This window comes from Bos mutus, chromosome 10, assembly GCF_027580195.1.
Source record: "Bos mutus isolate GX-2022 chromosome 10, NWIPB_WYAK_1.1, whole genome shotgun sequence".
Taxonomy (NCBI): Eukaryota; Metazoa; Chordata; class Mammalia; order Artiodactyla; family Bovidae; genus Bos; species Bos mutus.
Window position 1 is genome coordinate 24,790,954 of NC_091626.1, and position 21,321 is coordinate 24,812,274.

At 45.1% G+C, this 21,321-nt stretch overlaps 1 protein-coding gene and 1 non-coding gene across 16 annotated transcripts in view; both read right to left on the reverse strand.

Moving 5' to 3' along the window:
* RGS6 (regulator of G protein signaling 6) overlaps nt 1-21,321 on the reverse strand; it is a 618,392-nt gene that overhangs the window by 124,178 nt on the left and 472,893 nt on the right. The gene's annotated exons all lie outside the window — the stretch shown is intronic.
* TRNAE-UUC (transfer RNA glutamic acid (anticodon UUC)) lies at nt 10,257-10,328 on the reverse strand. Its single transcript has one exon. It is a non-coding gene; the product is annotated as a tRNA-Glu (tRNA).

Sequence of the window (21,321 nt, forward strand, 5' to 3'; positions counted from 1 at the left end):
GATGGCTCTGTTCTTAAACAAAAAAGTGCACACGTGGGCTACAAGGGCCGGACTAGAGTATTGGTGGGGAGTGTTCATAGGCCACAGAAAGAGTATGTAATTCCAGCCCACCCAGTTTCAGGAGACAGTTCACAAAGAAGGAGGTGCTTAGCATCAGTGAGAAACAGAAAAGATTAAGGAGGAGAGTATTAGATGTAGAGCCAAGAACAAAGCCATCCAGAGCAATCACACCATCAGTACCATGTGACAGCTAGCATTTACATGCAGGCTTGAACAGCAAGTCTCTGTGAAAGGGGACAGAGTCTTGAAGGGCAAAAGTCACAACATGCTCGGGCATCACTTATATGTGAAGCACTGAGCCAGACACCAGGGGCTGAGAGTCACGCGTGAATCACAAAAGAACCAGGCTTAAAGAGCTGCAGGGAGATGATGTCAGAACTGCCGGGGAATGAGCTCATGCTTTCCTGGCATCAGGATGCTGGCCTTTCCCCTCGATCCCTCCCTCAACCTGGGCCTCACGGCCACTGCCAGTGGTGCCCTGATCTCTGCCTGCAGTTGACCTCAGGAAGTGATATGCTGTTGGGTCAGCCTGCATCCCTCATGCCTCTGCTGCTGGTCACCATCCCAGATCGCTGCTCAGCTGCCTTCAGCAAGGTGCCCCAAACCCAGAGGGACTCATGTGTGGGACACCACCATTGTTTCTGCTCGCCATCATCTTTTAGGGAAGGGTGTCGCCTTGGGCTTCTCTGGGGTCTGCTGCCATCTTGCCTCCACGGACTACTCCCCCTTGACTTTCCCCTGAAGGACAGCCTTGAGTGCTCGGGGCTGAGAGCGGGGCTGTCTGGGGCGGCGGGCAGTGGGTGTTGATGACCATGAAACAGAAGCAGTGGCAGGAGTGATAGGAGCTGGGCAGAGGACTATGTGTCCTGACCCTGCTGAGGGCTGGCGAGGGCCTTGGATAACAAGTTGTCAGCAAGAAACAGGAGCACCAGTCCATGGGGAAGCTGGTGGCAGTCAAGCTACACTGCCCACCTTCCCTGCCCTGGTCTTTCCTCCTGAAATCCCTAACTCCATTTAGGTAAGAAAAAAGTGAGATAATGAGGGGCCTGGATGCTGTGAAGACTGGGAGGTGGGCGAGGTGACATTTACATGGAGGCCTGAGAGCAGGAAGATGATGCATCTGGATGAAGAGCAGTGAGGTGGGAACAAGCAGAAGAAAGTGCAGGCAACTGGAGGTGTGATGGGAGACGGAGGGGCTGCACCCCCTGGAAGTCTCTGGAAGGCTGGAGCAGGGGAGCGGTCTGTGCGTTTTTAAAGGCTGCTTTGGCTGCTGCGTGGAGAAGGGATTGCAGAGGGGAAGGAGAAGCAGGAGACCAGCCAGCAGCCATTTTTCATGGTTTTGAGAAGAAATCTAACGCAGGCTGGGCTCCCTAGCGGCAATGAGATGGAGAGGAGCAAAATGGGGCCTGGGTCTGTTTCAGAAGCAGGGCTCCTGGTCCCCTTTGAATGCATGGGACCTGGAGTATGGAAACAAGAGGAGTCAGGCTTGACTTCTGGTTTCTAGCTTGACTAACTGGATGCAGGTGGAGCTTAGCCTACCTGAGATGGGGAAGCAGGTTGGGGAGGAAACCCGGGTTCATTATTGGCCATGTTTTGTCTGAATCAGATGTATACAGCAGCCATCCAAGTGGTGATGTTGAGTCTGTCAGTGGACATAGGAGGCTGAGTTTTCAGGGACAGAGCAGACCTGGGATTGTATTTGGGTGTCACTGGTGGGTAGAATGTACCTCAAGGAGGGTGGCTGGGTGAGATCACTGGAGGAGAACATGTAGACAGAGAAGAGAGGGCTTTGGAACCAAACCCTGGGCCTGGCAGTGGCATGGCTGACTGGGGACCCAAGCCTGCCCTTTCTCGCTCTGGAATGCCTTCTATTACCCTGAGTGCTGGGCTTCTCTCTTATGTGACTTATCCAGTGATGCGTCTTCCTTGCGAGACAGCAGGATAAATGAGCTCCAACTCCGGACCCTCTGCCGGCTCCTCCTGGAACCCACCCTTCCAGCCACCTCCCTTTCTTGCTCACGTCATGATTCAGGGGAAAGTCGACACTCCCCAGTACCCCAGCACCTGACAGCTCTGCCCAGCGCCCAAGCCAGAGAGGCAGCTAAGGGTTCCTGTGTTCTCTTCTGGTTTATAACTAAGTTTAAAAACTTGCTTTCTGGCTTTTTGGTCACCAAGTTCCCCGAAAGCATCTTGTGGGGGCTCTGGAGCTGGCCCATGGCTGAGCTCTGCTGGGTGAACACAGCCCGGGAGTGACGTCAAGCTTCACATCCCACCCGGGGTTACAGACTCTGGGGAGGAATGCCGTCTTTGTAGTGGACAAGCCTCATTTCGTTTCCATCAGCTCCAGACCAAGAGAAGCTGGCTTTTGTTCAGAGAACATGTTTCAAACTGAGAAACCTTGTACCGTAAGTTCTTGACATACAAATGAGTTCCATTCCAAGGGCGCATTCATAAGTCTGATTTGTTCGTAAGTCCAACAAAGTTGGCCTAGATAACTAGTTGGCCTAGATAACTAGTTAGCCTAGATAAAGTTAGCCAATTGTACTGTGATAGGCTTACAATACTTTTCACACAAATAATACATAGAAAACAAGCACAAAAAATAAAGAAAAAATTTTACAATTAATTTTTACAGGCGTGTGGTTGCTTTACAATGTTGTCTTAGTTTCTGCTGTACAGCAAAGTGGATCAGTTATATGTATACATGTATCCCCCCATTTTTCCATTTCCGTCCCATTTAGGTCACCACGGAGCACAGTAGAGTTCCCTGAGCTCCGCAGTGTGTTCTCATCAGCCATCCATTTTATACATAGTAGTGGATATATCAATCCAATCTTTCACTTCTGTACATCTGTGTCTCTACTTCTGCTCTGCAAATAAGTTCATGTGTACCATTTTTCTAGATTCCACATATAAGCCAAATTCTACGACATCTGGTTTTCTCTTTCTGACTTATTTCACTCTATATGACAGTCTCTAGGTCCATCCATGTCTCTGCAAATGGCATGATTTTGTTTTTTTTTTTTTTTGACTGAGCAATGGTCCATTGTATACATGTACCACATCTTCTTTATCCATTCCTCTGCTGATGGATACTTAGGTTGCTTCCATGTCCTGGCTATCGTAGAGTGCTACAGTGAACACTGGGATGAGTGTTATCTTTTTGAATTATGGTTTTCTTTGGGTATGTGCCCAGGAGTGGCTGGGTCATATGGCAGTTCTATTTTTAGTTTTTGAGTATTCTGTTTTTGAGTATACTGTTCTCCATAGTGAACCATTTACATTTCCACCAACAGTGTAGGAAGTTTCCCTTTTCTCCACACCCTTTCCAGCATTTATTGTTTGTACGTTTTTTTGATGATGGCCATTCTGACTGGTGTGAGGTGATACCTCACTATAGTTTTGATTTGCATTTCTCTAACAGTTTGTGAGAGAACAGGCTGAGATGAGCTACCCCATGCCCAAGGTCAGGGGTGGCGGCCAAGAGGAGCAACCTCACGTCCAAGGAGCAGCGGCTGTGCGGGCGCAGGACGGCCAAGAGGAGCTACTCCATGTTCAAGGTCAGGAGGGGTGGCGGTGAGGAGATACCCCTCGTCCAAGGTAAGGAGCAGCGGCTGCGCTTTGCTGGAGCAGCCATGAAGAGATACCCCACGTCCAAGGTAAGAGAAACCCAAGTAAGATGGTAGGTGTTCCAAGAGGGCATCAGAGGGCAGACACACTGAAACCATAATCACAGAAAACTAGCCAATCTGATCACACGGACCACAGCCTTGTCTAACTCAATGAAACTAAGCTATGCCATGTGGGGCCACCCAGGACAGGCGGGTCATGGTGGAGAGGTCTGACAGAATGTGGTCCACTGGAGAAGGGAATGGCAAACCACTTCAGTATTCTTGCCTTGAGAACCCCATGAACAGTATGAAAAGGCAAAATGATAGGATACTGAAAGAGGAACTTCCCAGGTCAGTAAGTGCCCAATATGCTACTGGAGATCAGTGGAGAAATAACTCCAGAAAGAATGAAGGGATGGAGCCAAAGCAAAAACAATACCCAGTTGTGGATGTGACTGGTGATAGAAGCAAGGTCCGATGCTGTAAAGAGCAATATTGCATAGGAACCTGGAATGTCAGGTCCGTGAATCAAGGCAAATTGGAAGTGATCAAACAGGAGATGGCAAGAGTGAATGTCGACATTCTAGGAATCAGTGAACTAAAATGGACTGGAATGGGTGAATTTAACTCAGATGACCATTATATCTACTACTGCGGGCAGGAATCCCTCAGAAGAAATAGAGTAGCCATTCAGCAAGAGAGTCCGAAATGCAGTACTGGGTGCAATCTCAAAAACGACAGAATGATCTCTGTTCGTTTCCAAGGCAAACCATTCAATATCACAGTAATCCAAGTCTATGCCCCAACCAGTAACGCTGAAGAAGCTGAAGTTGAACGGTTCTATGAAGACCTACAAGACTTTTTAGAATAACACCCAAAAAAGATGTCCTTTTCATTATAGGGGACTGGAATGCAAAAGTAGGAAGTCAAGAAACACCTGGAGTAACAGGCAAATTTGGCCTTGGAATACAGAATGAAGCAGGGTAAAGACTAATAGAGTTTGCCAAGAGAACACACTGGTCATGACAAACACCCTCTTCCAACAACACAAGAGAAGACTCTACACATGGACATCACCAGGTGGTCAACACCGAAATCAGATTGATTATATTCTTTGCAGCCAAAGATGGAGAAGCTCTATACAGTCAGCAAAAACAAGACTGGGAGCTGACTGTGGCTCAGATCATGAACTCCTTATTGCCAGATTCAGACTTAAATTGAAGAAAGTAGGGAAAACCACTAGACCATTCAGGTATGACCTAAATCAAATCCCTTATGATTATATAGTGGAAGTGAGAAATAGATTTAAGGGCCTAGATCTGATAGATAGAGTGCCTGATGAACTATGGACTGAGGTTTGTGACACTGTACAGGAGACAGGGATCAAGACCATCCCCATGGAAAAGAAATGCAAAAAAGCAAAATGGCTGTCTGAGGAGGCCTTACAAATGGCTGTGAAAAGAAGAGAAGTGAAAAGCAAAGGAGAAAAGGAAAGATATAAACATCTGAATGCAGAGTTCCAAAGAATAGCAAGGAGAGATAAGAAAGCCTTCCTCAGAGATCAATGCAAAGAAATAGAGGAAAACAATAGAATGGGAAAGACTACAGATCTCTTCAAGAAAATTAGAGATACCAAGGGAACATTTTAGGCAAAGATGAGCTCGATAAAGGACAGATATGATATGGACCTAACAGAAGCAGAAGATATTAAGAAGAGGTGGCAGGAATACACAGAAGAACTGTACTAAAAAGGTCTTCATGACCAAGATAAGCACGATGGTGTGAGCACTCATCTAGAGCCAGACATCCTGGAATGTGAAGTCAAGTGGGCCTTAGAAAGCAACACTATGAACAAAGCTAGTGGAGGTGATGGAATTCCAGTTGAGCTATTTCAAATCCTGAAGGATGATGCTGTGAAAGTGATGCACTCAATATGCCAGCAAATTTGGAAAACTCAGCTGTGGCCACAGGACTGGAAAAGGTCAGTTTTCATTCCAATCCCAAAGAAAAGCAATGCCAAAGAATGCTCAAACAACTGCACAATTGCACTCATCTCACACGCTAGTAAAGTAATGCTCAAAATTCTCCAAGCCAGGCTTCAGCAATACGTGAACTGTGAACTTCCAGATGTTCAAGCTGGTTTTAGAAAAGGCAGAGGAACCAGAGATCAAATTGCCAACATCTGCTGGATCATGGAAAAAGCAAGAGAGTTCCAGAAAAACATCTATTTCTGCTTTATGGACTATGCCAAAGCCTTTGACTGTGTGGATCACAAAAAACTGTGGAAAATTCTTCAAAAGATGGGAATACCAGACCACTTGACCTGCCTCTTGAGAAACCTATATGCAGGTCAGGAAGCAACAGTTAGAACTGGACATGGAACAACAGACTGGTTCCAAACAGGAAAAGGAGTACCTCAAGGCTGTATATTGTCACCCTGCTTATTTAACTTCTATGCAGAGTACATCATGAGAAACTCTGGGCTGGAGGAAGCACAAGCTAGAATCAAGATTGCCAGGAGAAATATCAGTTACCTCAGATATGCAGATGACACCACCCTTATGGCAGAAAGTGAAGAGCAACTAAAGAACCTCTTGATGAAAATGAAAGAGGAGAGTGAAAAAGTTGGCTTAAAGCTCAACATTCAGAAAATGAAGATCATGGCATCTGGTCCCATCACTTCATGGGAAATAGACGGGAAACAGTAGAAACAGTGTCAGACTTTATTTTTTGGGGCTCCAAAATCACTGCAGATGGTGATTGCTGCCATGAAATTAAAAGATGTTTACTCCTTGGAAGGAAAGTTATTACCAACTAGATAGCATATTCAAAAGCAGAGACATTACTTTGCCAACAAAGGTCCATCTAGTCGAGGCTATGATTTTTCCAGTGGTCATGTATGGATGTGAGAGTTGGACTGTGAAGAAAGCTGAGCACCGAAGAATTGATGCTTTTGAACTGTGGTGTTGGAGAAGACTCTTGAGAATCCCTTGGACTGCAAGGAGATCCAACCAGTCCATTCTAAAGGAGATCAGCCCTGGGATGTCTTTGGAAGGAATGATGCTAAAGCTGAAACTCCAGTACTTTGGCCACCTCATGCGAAGAGTTGATTCATTGGAAAAGACTCTGTTGCTGGGTGGGATTGAGGGCAAGAGGAGAAGGGGATGACAGAGGATGAGATGGCTGGATGGCATCACCAACTCGATGGACATGGGTTTGAGTGAACTCTGGGAGTTGGTGATGGACAGGGAGGCCTAGCGTGCTGTGATTCATGGGGTTGCAATGAGTCAGACACGACTGAGTGACTGAACTGACTAACTGAACTGAACAGTTCATGATGTTGAGCATCTTTTCATGTTTGTTGGCCATCTGTATGTCTTCTTTGGAAGAATGTGTATTTAGATCTTCCCCCTATTTTTTGATTGTGTCATTCTTTTTTTTTAATACTGAGCTGCTTGAGCTATTTGTTTATTTTGGAGATTAATCCCTTGTCAGTTGCTTTGTTGGCAACTATTGAGGTTGTATGGCTCAACACAGACTGAACTAAAGGCTGGTGTCTGATCAAATAACGTGATAAAAAACACTGTCTGTTTTATTAAAAAATTTTCTCAGCAATGGTCATATCCATGCTTTGGGGAGGGTAGTAGATTGAGAGACCCATACTTGGAGTTCATTAAGGAGACAGTCATGTATAATTTTGGGGAATTGGGACTATGCTCAGTTCTACATTCCAGAAAATAAACAAGCGAAATAATAGTGGCTTAAACAAGATAGAAGGTATTTGGTAAAAGAAGTCTGGAGGTGGCTCCATAGGATCCTCAGGAATCCACAGTTTGACATTTCTTTTCCATCCTCCAAGTGCTTGGTTTTCACCCCCAAGGTCAACTTATGCTTCAGAATGTCTACTGAAATACCAGCCATCACATCTCAGCATCAAGCAGCGGGTAGAAGGAAAAGCAGAAAGCTAGAGAGTGCCTTTCCCAGGTGAGACCCCTCCCATTAAGCACATTTCCTGGAAGCCCGTTTTTCTGTTCACATATTGTGATACACAGAATAATGGGTCCCCAAAGATGTCCATGTCCTGGTCTCCGGAACTTGAATATCTACCTTCCATGCAAAAAGGACTTTGCAGATGAAATTAAGGCCCTCAAGATGGAGAAATTATCCTAGATTATCCGGGCGGGACCAATGTAGTCATAAGGCTGTTTATAAGAGAGAGATAGGAATGTCAGGGAGAGAAGGTGATGTGATGCCAGAAGCAGAAGTGTGGGTGGGCTTGCACATGAGTGTGTATTCACAGGAGTGCTTGGGGAAGGGTAGAGGAAGAGAGAGGGGTTGGGGTGGAGAGAGTGCTTGTTAGCTACTGGCTTTGAAAGTAGAGGAAGTGACCGTGAGCCAAGGAATGCAGGCAACCTCTAGAAGCTGGAAAGGGCACAGACACAGATTCTCCCCTAGAGTTTCAGAAGGAACATAGCTCTGCTAATACGTTTACTCCTGTAAGACCCACTTCAGGTTCCTGACCTCCAGCACTCTAATACATCTGCACTGTATTGTTTTAAGCCATTTCAATTTGTTGTAGCTGTAGATGGGAAATGAATACACACATGATTCAGACACTAGAATTCAGTGGTCTGACAACCTAGGAAATAGTTTTATTCTGAGTTATAGGATGCTCAGCCAAAAGAGGGACCATATTACTGAGTCAGAAAGGAAAAATAGATGTTGGGGTCAGGAATAGCAGACTGCCAGGCAGGACTGTTACGCAAATGCAAGGTTCTCTACATTTAGCAGAACAGAAAAGTATTCTCAAAACAGGATTGAATCCACATTGAGGAAACATACCTTAGAAGGCAACATGCTGCTGCTGCTGCTAAGTCACTTCAGTTGTGTCCAACTCTGTGTGACCCCATAGACGGCAGCCCACCAGGCTCCCCTGTCCTTGGGATTCTCCAGGCAAGAACACTGGAGTGGGTTGCCATTTCCTTCTCCAATGCATGAAAGTGAAAAGTGAAAGGGAAGTCGCTCAGTCGTGTCCGACTCTAGCAACCCCATGGACTGCAGCCTACCAGGCTCCTCTGTCCATGGGATTTTCCAAGCAAGAGTACTGGAGTGGGGTGCCATTGGATTTGTGGCCACTGATTCAAAAGAGGATTCAAGTAATTCTTTAGGCAGAACATTCTCTGAAGAGCTGAAACTTACTAACCAGGTGTGTCTGAGCCCGGCTGTGAAGGCTCTAGTCTAAAGCAGGGCTTTGAATTTGAGAGAAGTAACTTGCACAGTTATCAGTAAGACCTTTGGTCTCTAAAATTCCTCTTGGTAAAGTCACACAGTAAGCCGCTATAGCTTGAAATCAACATTTATATACCATTTATTATATGCCAGGCATGGTTCCAAGCACTTCACAGATATTAACTCATTTATATGCACAGCAACCTGATGAAGCAGTTACTGTCATTATCCCATTTTGCAGATGAAGACAGTGAGGCAGAGAGCAGGTAGGTACTTGCTGAGGTCACATGGTCTGTGAAGTTAGGACTTGAACCAAGGCACTTTGACTCCGGTCATTGCTCAGAGTCAGTCATTTTGCGTCGTTCAGTGGGAGGGTTAGGAAGGAGGGGAGGGCGTAATTAAGGAGGCAGGCAGGGCCAGAACTTGAAAGTTACAGGTCATTTAAGGGTGCTGCTGCTGCTGCTGCTAAGTCGCTTCAGTCGTGTCCGACTCTGTGCGACCCCACAGACGGCAGCCCACCAGGCTTCTCTGTCCCTGGGATTCTCCAGGCAAGAACACTGGAGTGGGTTGCCATTTCCTTCTCCAGTGCATGAAAGTGAAAAGTGAAAGTGAAGTTGCTCAGTCGTGTCCGACTCTTAGCGACCCCATGGACTGCAGCCCACCAGGCTCCTCCGCCCATGGGATTTTCCAGGCAAGAGTATTGGAGTGGGGTGCCATTGCCTTCTCCCATTTAAGGGTGAGTTTTTCTAAATCCTGTCAGATGGTAAAGAATCTGCCTGCAATCCAGGAGACCTGAGTTCAATCCCTGGGTTGGGAAGATCCCCTGGAGAAGGGATGGCTACCCACTCCAGTATTCCTGCCTGGAGAATCCCATGGACAGAGGAGCCTGGCGGGCTACAGTCCATCGGTCACAAAGAGTCGGACACGACTGAGCAACTAATACTTTCCCTTTCTCTAAATCCTACTTAAGATGCTCTCTTGTCCCCAAAGACTTTTATAGTTTGGCTTTGCTTGGCTTCCTGGACTATCTTATACCAAACTATAAGAAATAGAGTGGCTAGTTCCCAAGCTGCCTGGGAGAAGGAATTCATTTCCAGTTTCAACCTATGATCTGTCCAGAGGCAATTAGGACAGGGAACAGAGAAAACAGACAGAGTGTGGCAAAGTATCTGCATTACAGAAAACCACTTTATCATCTCTGACTCAGCCTTGTAAACACCTTGCAAACAGCCTCTACCTTGTAAACACTTCTTTTACAGTCAAGCTACGTGTGGTGAATTGGCAGGTGCAAAGCTAAAGAAAAGAATGAGATCTTTATTTACTTATTTAGATCCTGGACAGCTTGAGGGATCTCAGTTCCCCAACCAGGGTTTGAACCTGCATCCCAGCAGTGAAAGTGCTGAGTCCTAACCACTGGACCACCAGGGAATTCCTGAGACACTTATATTCTAAGACTTCTATTCCGAAGATGCAGATAAGCCAGGGTAGAATGATGATCAATCATCCTGATTGAATTGTGACACTCCCTTTTTAGAGTAACCAACTGGCTCCCATTATATTTGGGTTGCAGTTGTAGAATGTGACTAAATATTTCCTCTGCTTCAAGTGGCTACTCCTAGAAGCCTGGTTCTGGGGTCACATAAATTTCATTAAAGTAAGCAACAACCCAAAATCCAGTAAAGGGTGCACACAGCTTATTTCTCAGGATTATGACTCTCACTCACTCACCCTCCCTGGAAGCAGAAATGCTTTAACCAAAGTGAGATGGAGACATTTCTCCTGTTTTGCTCACCTGGAGAAGGTGGGTGTGGACAGAAACAAGGGCAGTGTGGGGTCCTCAGAGATGCATGATGGAGTTACTGTACAAAGGAAAGATGTTTTAGTCCATATTTCCTGACACAGACTAAAATGGATCAATAGCTCTAGTTAAGGCAATGATGCAAGACCTTTCTTCCATTACCCCTGTCTTGGATGTCTTATCTTCTCCAGTAGGTTTCCCCTTAGGTACTGTAGCCGTGACCCCAGCTCAGAGCTGCCCATTTCTTGAGACATGTCTTCCCCAGGAAGGTGAGAGGCCAGGGACAAAGCCGTCTCTTTCTCCTTAAATGACATCCCTCATGTCCTTGCACCATGTAGAGTTCTACAGAGTCTGCCTTGATGAAGACTAGAAAACTAGACTGAGACAAGGCAACTGGAAAATGCCCATCCACATGGCCCAGAACAGGCTCTGGGGAGGAAATTACTCTGTCTCCTATATCTCTGGCTCCTAAGTAAAAGTCAAGGGGAGGGAGGCGCATCTGACTAGCAGAGCCTGGAACACATTATCTGTCCTGGCTGCACCCAGCGCAGGACAAGAGAATGTCTAATACTTCCTTTGTCTATAGTTGGGAGTAGTCTTCGCCCCCCTCCCCGCCGCCCCATGACATTCATTATTTGGGAGTTTCATAATCAAAGCAAGATATTCAGATGCTGGATAGCCAAAATAAATGACAAACATCCTTTATGCTTCCTGCTCTTTCCATGAATGGGAAATCCAAGGCCAAGACCAGGGTGAGGTCTTAAGGGAAAAAAAGCAGAAAGATTTCCTGGACCACCACCAGCATAAAAGGAGGAAAAGTAGCCCAACTGGGATCAACACTGGAGGGCAAGGTAGACACCTGCTTGGAGAGCCCCCCTCCCCCTGCCCCGTCTGAATCACTGAAGGACCTAGAAGTGGTGGCAGGAAACTTGAAGGCATTTGGAAGGGATTCAAAGTGCTAACATCTGGTAGGGAGAAAGAGAAATACAAAGTTCTCTAGTACCATGAGAAATGTCACTAGATTGAAGACAGATTAATTTGGGTCAAAGAGAAGTAAACTTTTGGCCCCACGAAGAATTTGCAATCTATTGGGGGAGAGAGTCTTAATAAGTAGGGTCAGATATCGTAATCCAAGCAGCTTGACTCTCTCGAGAGACCAATGAATTTCCAAGGCTACGGGTGCCAACAGCTAAGCAAGGCCCTCACAATGTGACCTCAGCTACCTCGGCAGGTTGGTCCGTTTCAGCCTGTGACTGGACACACTGCTTAACACATCTGGGCTTCCTGCCCTCAGGCCTTTGTTTCCGTGGTTCCCTCCACTTGAAATGCCCAGTCCACCTTTGAGAGAAGACATCAAGGGGGATTTCTCCAATGACCATTGGAGAAATGGCTTTCTTCCATGAAAGCCCTAGGATATAAAATCAGAAGAGAGCCCTAGGATTGGTAAGGCCAAGTTCAAGAACAAACCAGTCTCCAGGGAGAGCTAAGAATGTTCAATGGGGGCCTCCCCTTGACCATCCATTGCTTCCACCATGCCATGAGGACCTGGGAGAGAACAAATCATGCCAGAGTTCTCTTAGAAACATCATCATTTAAGGGTGAGATAGAGCCTTCCAGAGATAAATAAGTCCCCTCATCTGTCCATCCATCTGTCCATCCGTCCATCCAACTAACTCACAAATATGTGTTAGATTACCTATAACTTTATACCTATAGCTATTAGAAATGTTGACACCAGCTACTTTCCCCTCATCCTTACTCAGTGGGTAAAACCCTAGTGCCTTGGGGACCCATTAATTTTTCAGCTCATCTCCATGTTGATCTGAGCGTACTCTCCCCCTAATTGGTCCCTGACCCATTCCCCATGCCCATATCTGGAACTTCTGTTCTTTGGCTCCACTGGTGAATAAAGCTCCTGCATAACCTTCACAGAAGCACAGACGGGCCCCTCTATCTCCTGGTCTACATGGATCATCGCGTTTCCAGTGCCCTTCCTCCTACTGCCACTTCCCTCCACCACCTAATTTGGGGTTCAGAGGGAAAGTAGGCATCATCTTGCCTGTTATGATATTTCTCCTTTTCTTATGTAAAAATTTCTGATTATCTGAGGCTTATCTGTACTACTAGTTTCCTCTCTACTCCTCTGGTCTATCATCTCTCTCTAGTCTTATTAACTTCTTCTCATCTGTGGAAGACTTTGGTGCCTGGATCACCATCTTGTTCTCTACCCGAAATCCTGCTATTATTCTCGATGACATCATTATCTGTGTGGGAAACCTAATGAATATGTCGGCTTCTCAATTCCCTGTCCTCTACTCCAATGATCTTCACATTCAAATCATCTTACTCCTCCTGTTTGTAAATTGCACAGATTCCAGGTGGAGTCGGAGTTGAATAGGGTGGCTAGGGTTCTGTTCCACGGCCCCAGAATTTAGAAAAATACACGGTAATGATTGTTAAAGGTTGTGCAAATACTTAAACACCTTTTCCCTCTTAGGAAATCGCATCTTCTCCAAACACATTTCAGCCTCCAATCAAGTGGGAGCAGTCCTATTTTCGACAGGAAAGGTTCAGGACTCTTAACAGGACCTACAGAGGGCCAAGCCTACATCTCCAGCCTCTCGCTGCCCACCCCAGGGCCTTTGCACATGCTGGTCCATTAAGACCGCCTTCAGGGCCCAGCCCAGATGTTACTCCCACCCCACTGCATGTGGTCCCACAGCCCACACACTTTTACCTCTATCACACTGCTTGTCACACTGCACTGTGCTGCCTGTCCAGGTACCTGCTCCTCACACTACCCACAAGCCACCTGTAGAGATGCCCTGTGTCTTATTCATCTCTAAATTCCTGTGCCAAGCTCAGTGTCCAAGACTGTAGCCACTCAATAAACATTCATGGAAAAAATGGGCCTTTAAAACCCATTAAGTCCAAAGCTAGACAAGTAGGGTGGACTCCTGACCCTCATCACTTCTCACTCCATCTCTCACTCCTCGTCTTCAGCGACTTAGTTCACATTTAATTTTGTGTGTGTTTTTCCCATTATACCCACTATATCTTTGTGCTTTAAGTCACTTCTATTATATCTTAAATTGCTTCATAATATGGCTTTGCTTCCAGCATGTTATATTTGTTTCTTATATTTCTTTTCTGAGGACTAGCAGTTGGCCACTGCAACCCTATGGACTGCAGACCACCAGGCTCCTCTGTCCATGGGATTCTCCAGGCAAGAATACTGGAGTGGGTTGCCATGCCCTCCTCCAGGTGATCTTCCTGACCCAGGGATTGACCTGTGTCTCTTACATCTCTCGCATTGACAGGCAGGTTCTTCACGACTAGCACCACCTGGGAAGTCCCTGATGTGTACTGGAATGCATTTTGAAGGCTAACTTAATATCTGTCCTACAAACAGAGTATACCTCTTCTCCCCCTGCACTATGGTTCTCATAGATAACTAATGACCACACTGTAAATACAGCAACTGCTCCAAATCTGCTCTCCTGATTCTTTCTGTTTCACCTTTTAAATTTTCAGAAGCATTTATCCCTTTTCACATACTAGATGCTACTTATTTATTATGCTTATTATCTAGTTTGTCCCCCCCACCCCCACTGAAATATAAGCTTCATAGGGGCAAGGATCTTTATCACTTTTGTTTGCTGATACTCCCAAGCACCTGGAAAAGACTATCTGGCACATCATAGGCACTTAAAAAATATGAATATGTTTTTCACACAGAATTAACTTTAAAAGAGTGATTCAGTTCTCCATGTATCTGCCTTTTATTGCTGTTTAACAAAATGCCCTCAAAGTGAATGGCTTAAAATAATTTTTATCTTGCTCGAAAATCTGCAATGTGGGCAGAGTTTGATGAGTTCAACTCACTTTGCACATTGCAGCCTCAGCTGAGGTGGCTTTACTAGGGGCACGTTTCAAGTGGAAACTGAACAATGGCTGCAAGCTAGCTCTTTCTGATGGCTGGGGGTTCAACCAAGGGTGTAAGCTGAGGGCTTTAGTTCCTTTCCACGTGGGCCTCTCCGTGGGCTGCTTGGGCTTTCTTACAGCATAGTGACTGCACTCCAATAGCAAACATCCCATGAAAACAAGGCAGAGGTGTGTGCCATTGTTATGACTCAGCCTTGGCTAACATGAGCACCGTGTTATACTCTGCTGGCTCTATCTTTTGGGATGGAGTGGTACCAAAGTTCTAGAAGATCATCTGGGATCAAAGATATTATTCCAGACATCTTTAGAAATACAACCTGGCACACAAAGGTAGGCCCAAAGCCTTGTTAGCTCATGACAACCATATTGAAAGGGCACTTAAGCACGACTTAAGCCAGTCACAAACCTCTAGAAACACAACTGGACAGACTGAGAGATGTTGAGAAAGCTTATTACGCCAAACTCAAGTAGACAGAGCAAGGGATTTGGACTAAAAGCATGTTTAAATCCAAGCTTCATCATTACTGTGTACAACCTTGGGAAAGTCATGGAACATCCCTGAGCCTCAGCTTCCCCATCTGTAAAATGGGAATATTATGTTTTTCTTGTCTGCTTGACACTAATGATATAATAGGCATACACTTGAGTAAGTGTTCCCAAAACTACAAAACACTTCACTCTATACCTTTGGAGACCAAAAACAGTCTAGCGGTCATTTGGATTTTTATTCTAAAGCAATCAACAGACCATAGAGGGGGAAGCACGTACTGAGCTGTGGGTGCAGCACCCTGGACTTCACTCATTGACTTTGTGATATTAAATAGCCATTTAAATTTTCAGAGCCTCAGTTCTGTCATATGGAGGGATAGGGCTGGGCTTCCCTGGTGGCGCAGATTGTAAAGAATCTGCCTGCAATGCAGGAGACCCAGGTTCGACCCCTGGGTCGGGCAGATCCCCTAGAGAAGGGAATGGCTACCCACCCCAGTATTCTTGCCTGGAGAAGCCCATGGACAGAGGAGCCTGGCGGGCAACAGTCCAAGAGGTCACAAAGAGTCAGACATGACTGAGCAACTTTCACGCACTCACTCACTCACTCAGGGATAAGGCTAATTGCCTTGCTTAACCCTGAGAATTATGGTAAGGACTTGATGTAACTCAAAGGTTATATCAAAGGTTAACTCAAAGGCTTATGGTAAGGGCTCAGTAGTACGGGTTATATCACTTGGTAATAATTATATTATTATCTAAGCAGTCTTAATTTTTTATTTTAGGTAAAAATATGTTTTTGTGAATACAAAAGTGAAATATTTTATTTCAGTGAAAACCTTAGAAGAGCCAGCTAAGCATAAGGAAGAAAATAAAAATCACACATAAAATTTCCCTCTTAGATTCTCCATCTGTTATCTCTTTCTAAAAATAAAATTTTCTAGTTTTATATTATATCTAGCTCCCTTCAAAGAAATAGTTGTCCACTTTTGGGGGGCGGGCAATGATAAGCAATAAAGCAGTAAACAGCAATTTTTCATACCTCCTATGATTTCCTTTAGACAAATCTCTACGAGTGAAATTTCTGGATCACTTTCAAGGCTTCAGACTCTACGATACAACTGGCCTTCAGGATACACTGAACCCAATTCTCCTCTCTCTGGAAGTGCACACACGTGCCCGTTCCCCTACCCCTAGCCAGTATTCTTGTTTATCACCGTCAACCTGACTGGGAGAAATGATAGCCCATTTCAGACAATCACTCTGTTTTTTAAAGTGAAATTTCAATGTTTCTAATACAGTTATTGACCATATGTATCTTCTGTTGGGGTACCTATCTTTTATATCTATCAATAGGAACTCATTAAGTATTAAGGATATAACATTTTATCTGAAATTTGTGCTACACAGCTCTCCCTCCTCCAATTTGTCATTTACATTTAAGGTGCCTCTAGAGTTAGAGCTTTTAAATATTTTATGTTCAAATATATCAACTTTCTTTTATGGTTTATGCATTTGTTGATGTGCTTGCAATATTGTCAAGACTTTTTGACAAAGAACTTTTATAAGTTTTTGTTGAATTCATTAACTCATGCACTCCACAAATACTTACTGGATGTTTCCTGCATGCCAGGCATTGTTAAACACGGAAGCATCATCTAAAGCATAGGGCTGAACTCAGAATGAAAACATCTGTCATAGAAGGGTTTATGAACTGAAATAAACAAAACCCCCAACACACCCCACTCTGTTCAAAGACGAACTGCACAGAATATTTCGACTCTGAGCAGAGATTATAGTGATGCTGCCCAGAACTCCAGTTCCTGGCTCTCAGGGCATTTTGTGATGAGTAACGTCTATATAGGTGCCCCTGGTGGCTCAGCGGTAAAGAATCCGCTTGCAATGCAGGATACGTGCATTCGATTGCTGGTTCTGGAAGATCTCCTGGAGAAGGAAATGGCAACTCACTCTAGTATTCTTGCCTGGGAAATCCCATGAACAGAGGAGCCCAGCTGGCTACAGTCCATGGACTTGCAAGAGTTGGACATGACTTAGCGACTAAACAACAACATCTATGTAAGCAGGATAATGCTAGGGAGATAGGTATGTGAACATCTGCGAATGAAAAGGCTTGAAATGACACCAAAGAAAGCATTTGGTCCATACCAAGGAAGAATTATCTATGATATAATTTTTCATTTCATTAGTAAGTTGTTAAGGCAGACATTATCTATGCCCTAGGACTTTTTCAAGTTCCTCTGAATCGCAGAATCTCAACAAGGAAAGAACTACCCTTTGTTTGAAGGTTTTCACTGCAAAAGTCCAACAAACAGCATCTCAGGATGACTGCCCATTGGCTGGACCTCATCAACTCAAGAAAAGTCACAAGGTCCTCAGTTTGCCATCTCAAAACTGAGCAAGACTCAGACTATTTATTGGTTATGCTTTACATTTTTTGATCTCATAATTTTGGGGGGAAGTGAACCATCATAAATTCTCAGAAGACTCACCCCCAAATTAGTGCCCTGGAGGAAATATGAAGGACTCGAGCCCATAGTACTTGGGACATTCTAGCAAAGACGGTACAGGACAGACCTCTCAGTCTGCCTTCGTGGGGGATAAACAGGCTTGTCTAGGTACAGACAGAGCGCCAGGCCCTACCAGGAAAAGCCCCAAGCAGACAGCAACCCAAGAAGACCTCCCACCTTTATCTACTGGAACCAACTCATGCCTGAAATGCCATCTGTATGGCCTCATCACCTGAATAAATATCCCCAGGAGACTGGAAGCCACCTGAAGACAGGGACAGGCTCTACTTTTGCTCATCATAAGACCAGTTCAGCACCGAGTGAATGAGTGGATAGGAATGAAGCTTTCCACTGGTCTATGAATTCCTAGGAGAAAGGAGCAGCGCCCTACTCCTGACTTGTGTGCAATCATGGATTTTGCCATGAATAAATTGCTGTTATTTCTATGTTATATTATGTCTTAGAATTAGAGGGCAGCCATTCACTCTTGAGAGGAGAAAGCCAGCCCAAGGCCATTCAGCATATGCATGAGACACAGGCAAATATTACATGGATGGAACACGGGTGGAAAAGCAAAGGCCCTGTAAATGAGACTGATCCTCCCTATTTTACAATCTGGTCTATACCAGCCCTGACCCTAATGGTTGCTGAAAGAATCCTTCCAAAGTTGTCTTTCTCACTTAAAACATGGCTGAAGGATCACCTTCTGGAGGCCAGACGTTTGAAATCAGAGTTTTGGCAGAGTTGTTCTTTCTAGAGGCTGGGAGGGAAAAATCTGTTCCATGCCTCCCTCCTGGCTTCTGGCGGTTTCTGGCAACCTTCGGTGTTCCTTGGCTTGTAGCTGCATCCCTCCAATTCTCACCTGCGTCTGTCCCCACACTGGCCTTTCTCCCAATCCTCTTCATATTCTTCATAAGTGACTCCATTGCATTTGGCCTCCTGCACCTTGCTGGTGTTAGGTCCCTCAGTCATGTCCAGCTCTTTGCAACCCCATGGACTGCAGCACGCCAGGCTCCTCTGTCCTCCATTATCTCCCAGAGTTTGCTCAAACTCACATTGAGTTATTTTACTCCTTTATTATAATATACAATAAAGATATGTATCTTTTATATTATATATTTATTTACTTGACATATCAGATGCAAAATTGCACATTACAGTTACAGTGACACAAGAATTTCATTCTCAACGGCCCATTTAACCTTGACATGACTGCGAGGTCCACAGGGAGTGTTATTCTCAAATTTTCAGATGAGGAAACCGGAGCCCCAGCTTTCAAGTAGTGCTGTGGCCTCTAAGGTAGGAGGCAGTGGGAGTTGTAGGCAGGGGACAGGCAATCGAGTGTACTGTCCACAGAGAATTTAAGAACAATGAGAATATCAGTGATGAATATCTCTCCCCTGGGGACCCCTCTGATGTGGGAATAGAACCCGGCCTTGGAGTTTCAACTCCAGGGCTTTTCCTTTCCTCTGTGGCCCCTCAGAGGTCAGGGCAAGGTGATTTTAGATGCATCTGGAGGGGCGCATCCCACACGTTCAGCTCAGTCAGGAGAAACTATACATCCTTTCTCAATCCTTTCTCACCCCACCTCTGGAGGGGCGGTGTTCCTACCATCCCCTCATGGAGGCCAAGAAGGACCTGAGTCAGAGGCTTTTCTAAAATGAGATAACTGGGACTGAGGGTTGGGATGGGCATCATAGCAATAAGACAAGCGCCCACATTACAGGTTCCTGATTATTCCTGAAGGGCTGCTGATCCAAAAAAGGCAGGTGTGGTCTCACCCTCCGGGCCCTTGCCCCCAGCACATGCTGCAATTTGCTGTCTCCTCTTTTACTGTTCAAAGTATGTGCTTCTATCAGATTTATAGTCCTTACAGTTTAGTTATTGGTGAGTTTAAGGGGATGAAATCTATAGATTAAAAAAAAAAAGCTGGAGGGTCAGCTTGGGGTCAGAAGGCATCATACTATAACTGGGAATTCTGAATTTTGGTGACAGTACTTCTCCTTTCTGGGTGCAAGGCATTTCTGTGCAGCTTTTGTTTTAGTTTAAAATACAAAGATTACGTGTTCCGTACTTCTTACCAGGTAAACCTCACCCCATCCCCACTCCACTCCTTGTCTCCCAGGCCATCCTGCCACGCCTCATCTCTGCACTGATCATCCCTCCATCCAGCCAACTCATCCCTCTCTCCAATCCCATCCCTTCCACTCACCCCACACTTTCAAATCATGGGAATTATTCCAATCAATCCATGTGGCTCTCTGCTTTTGTTCCTGGTTTCACAGGGGAAAAAAAAAAAAAAGAAATCTCCAAATTTTAAGACAGAATATCAGCACAATAAAATCTACCTGCACTCATATTTTCTTTTATACAAACAGCCTGTAGATTCAAAGCAGAAGTTATCGGGGGGTAAACTGGGGTCCTTGCTTGAAGTCAGCATTTCTTCCAACTTGTTGTTGTTCAGTCACTCAGTTGTGTCTCTTTCTGACCCCATGAGAATGCCAGGCTTCCCTGTCCTTCACCATCTCCTGGAGCTTGCTCAAACTCATGTACATTGAGTCAGAGATGTCATCCAACCATCTAGCCCTCTGTCGTCCCCTTCTGCTCCTGTCTTTTGCCCAGCATCAGGGTCTTTTCTAATGAGTCAACACTTTGCATCAGGTGGCCAAAATCCTGGAGCTTCAGCTTTGGCATCAGTCCTTCCAATGAATATTCAGGATTGATTTCCTTTAGGAATGACAGGTTTGGTCTCCTTGCAGTCCAAGGGACGCCCAAGAGTCTTCTCCATCACTGCAGTTCAAAACCATCAATTCTTCGGCGCTTAGTCTTCTTTATGGTCCAAATCTCACATCCATAATTACTACTGGAAAAACCATAGCTTTGATTAGACGGACCTTTGTCAGCAAAGTAATGTCTCTGCTTTTCAATATGCTGTCTAGGTTGATCATAGCTTTTCTTCCAAGGAGCAAGCGTCTTTTAATTTCATGGCTACATGGCCACACCATCACCATCTGCAGTAATTTTGGAGCCCAAGAAAATAAAGTCTCTCACTGTTTCCCCATCTAGCTGCCATGAAGTGATGGAACTGGATGCCATGATCTTAGTTTTCTGAATGTTGAGCTTTAAGCCAACTTTTCCACTCTCCTCTTTCACTTTCATCAACAGGCTCTTTAGTTCTTCTTCACTTTCTGCCATAAGGGTGCTGTCATCTGCATATCTGAGGTTATTGATATTTCTCCTGGTAATCTTGATTCCAGCTTGTGTTTCATCCAGCCCGACATTTTGTATGATGTACTCTGCATATAAGTTATATAAGCAGAGTGACAATATACAGCCTTGACATACTCCTTTCCCAATTTTGAATCAGTCCGTTGTTCCATGTCCGGTTCTAACTGTTGCTTCTTGACCTGCATACAGGTTTCTCAGGAGGCAGGTAAGATGGTCTGGTACTCCCATCTCTTTCAGAATTTTCCAGTTTGTCGTGATCCACACAGTCAAAGGTTTTAGCATAATCAATGGAGCAGAAGTAGATGTTTTTCTGGAATTCTCTTGCTTTTTCTATGACCCAATGGATGTTGGCAATTTTATCTCTGGTTCCTTTGCCTTTTCTAAATCCAGCTTGAACTTCTGGAAGTTCTCCATTCAGGTGCTGTTGAAGCCTAGC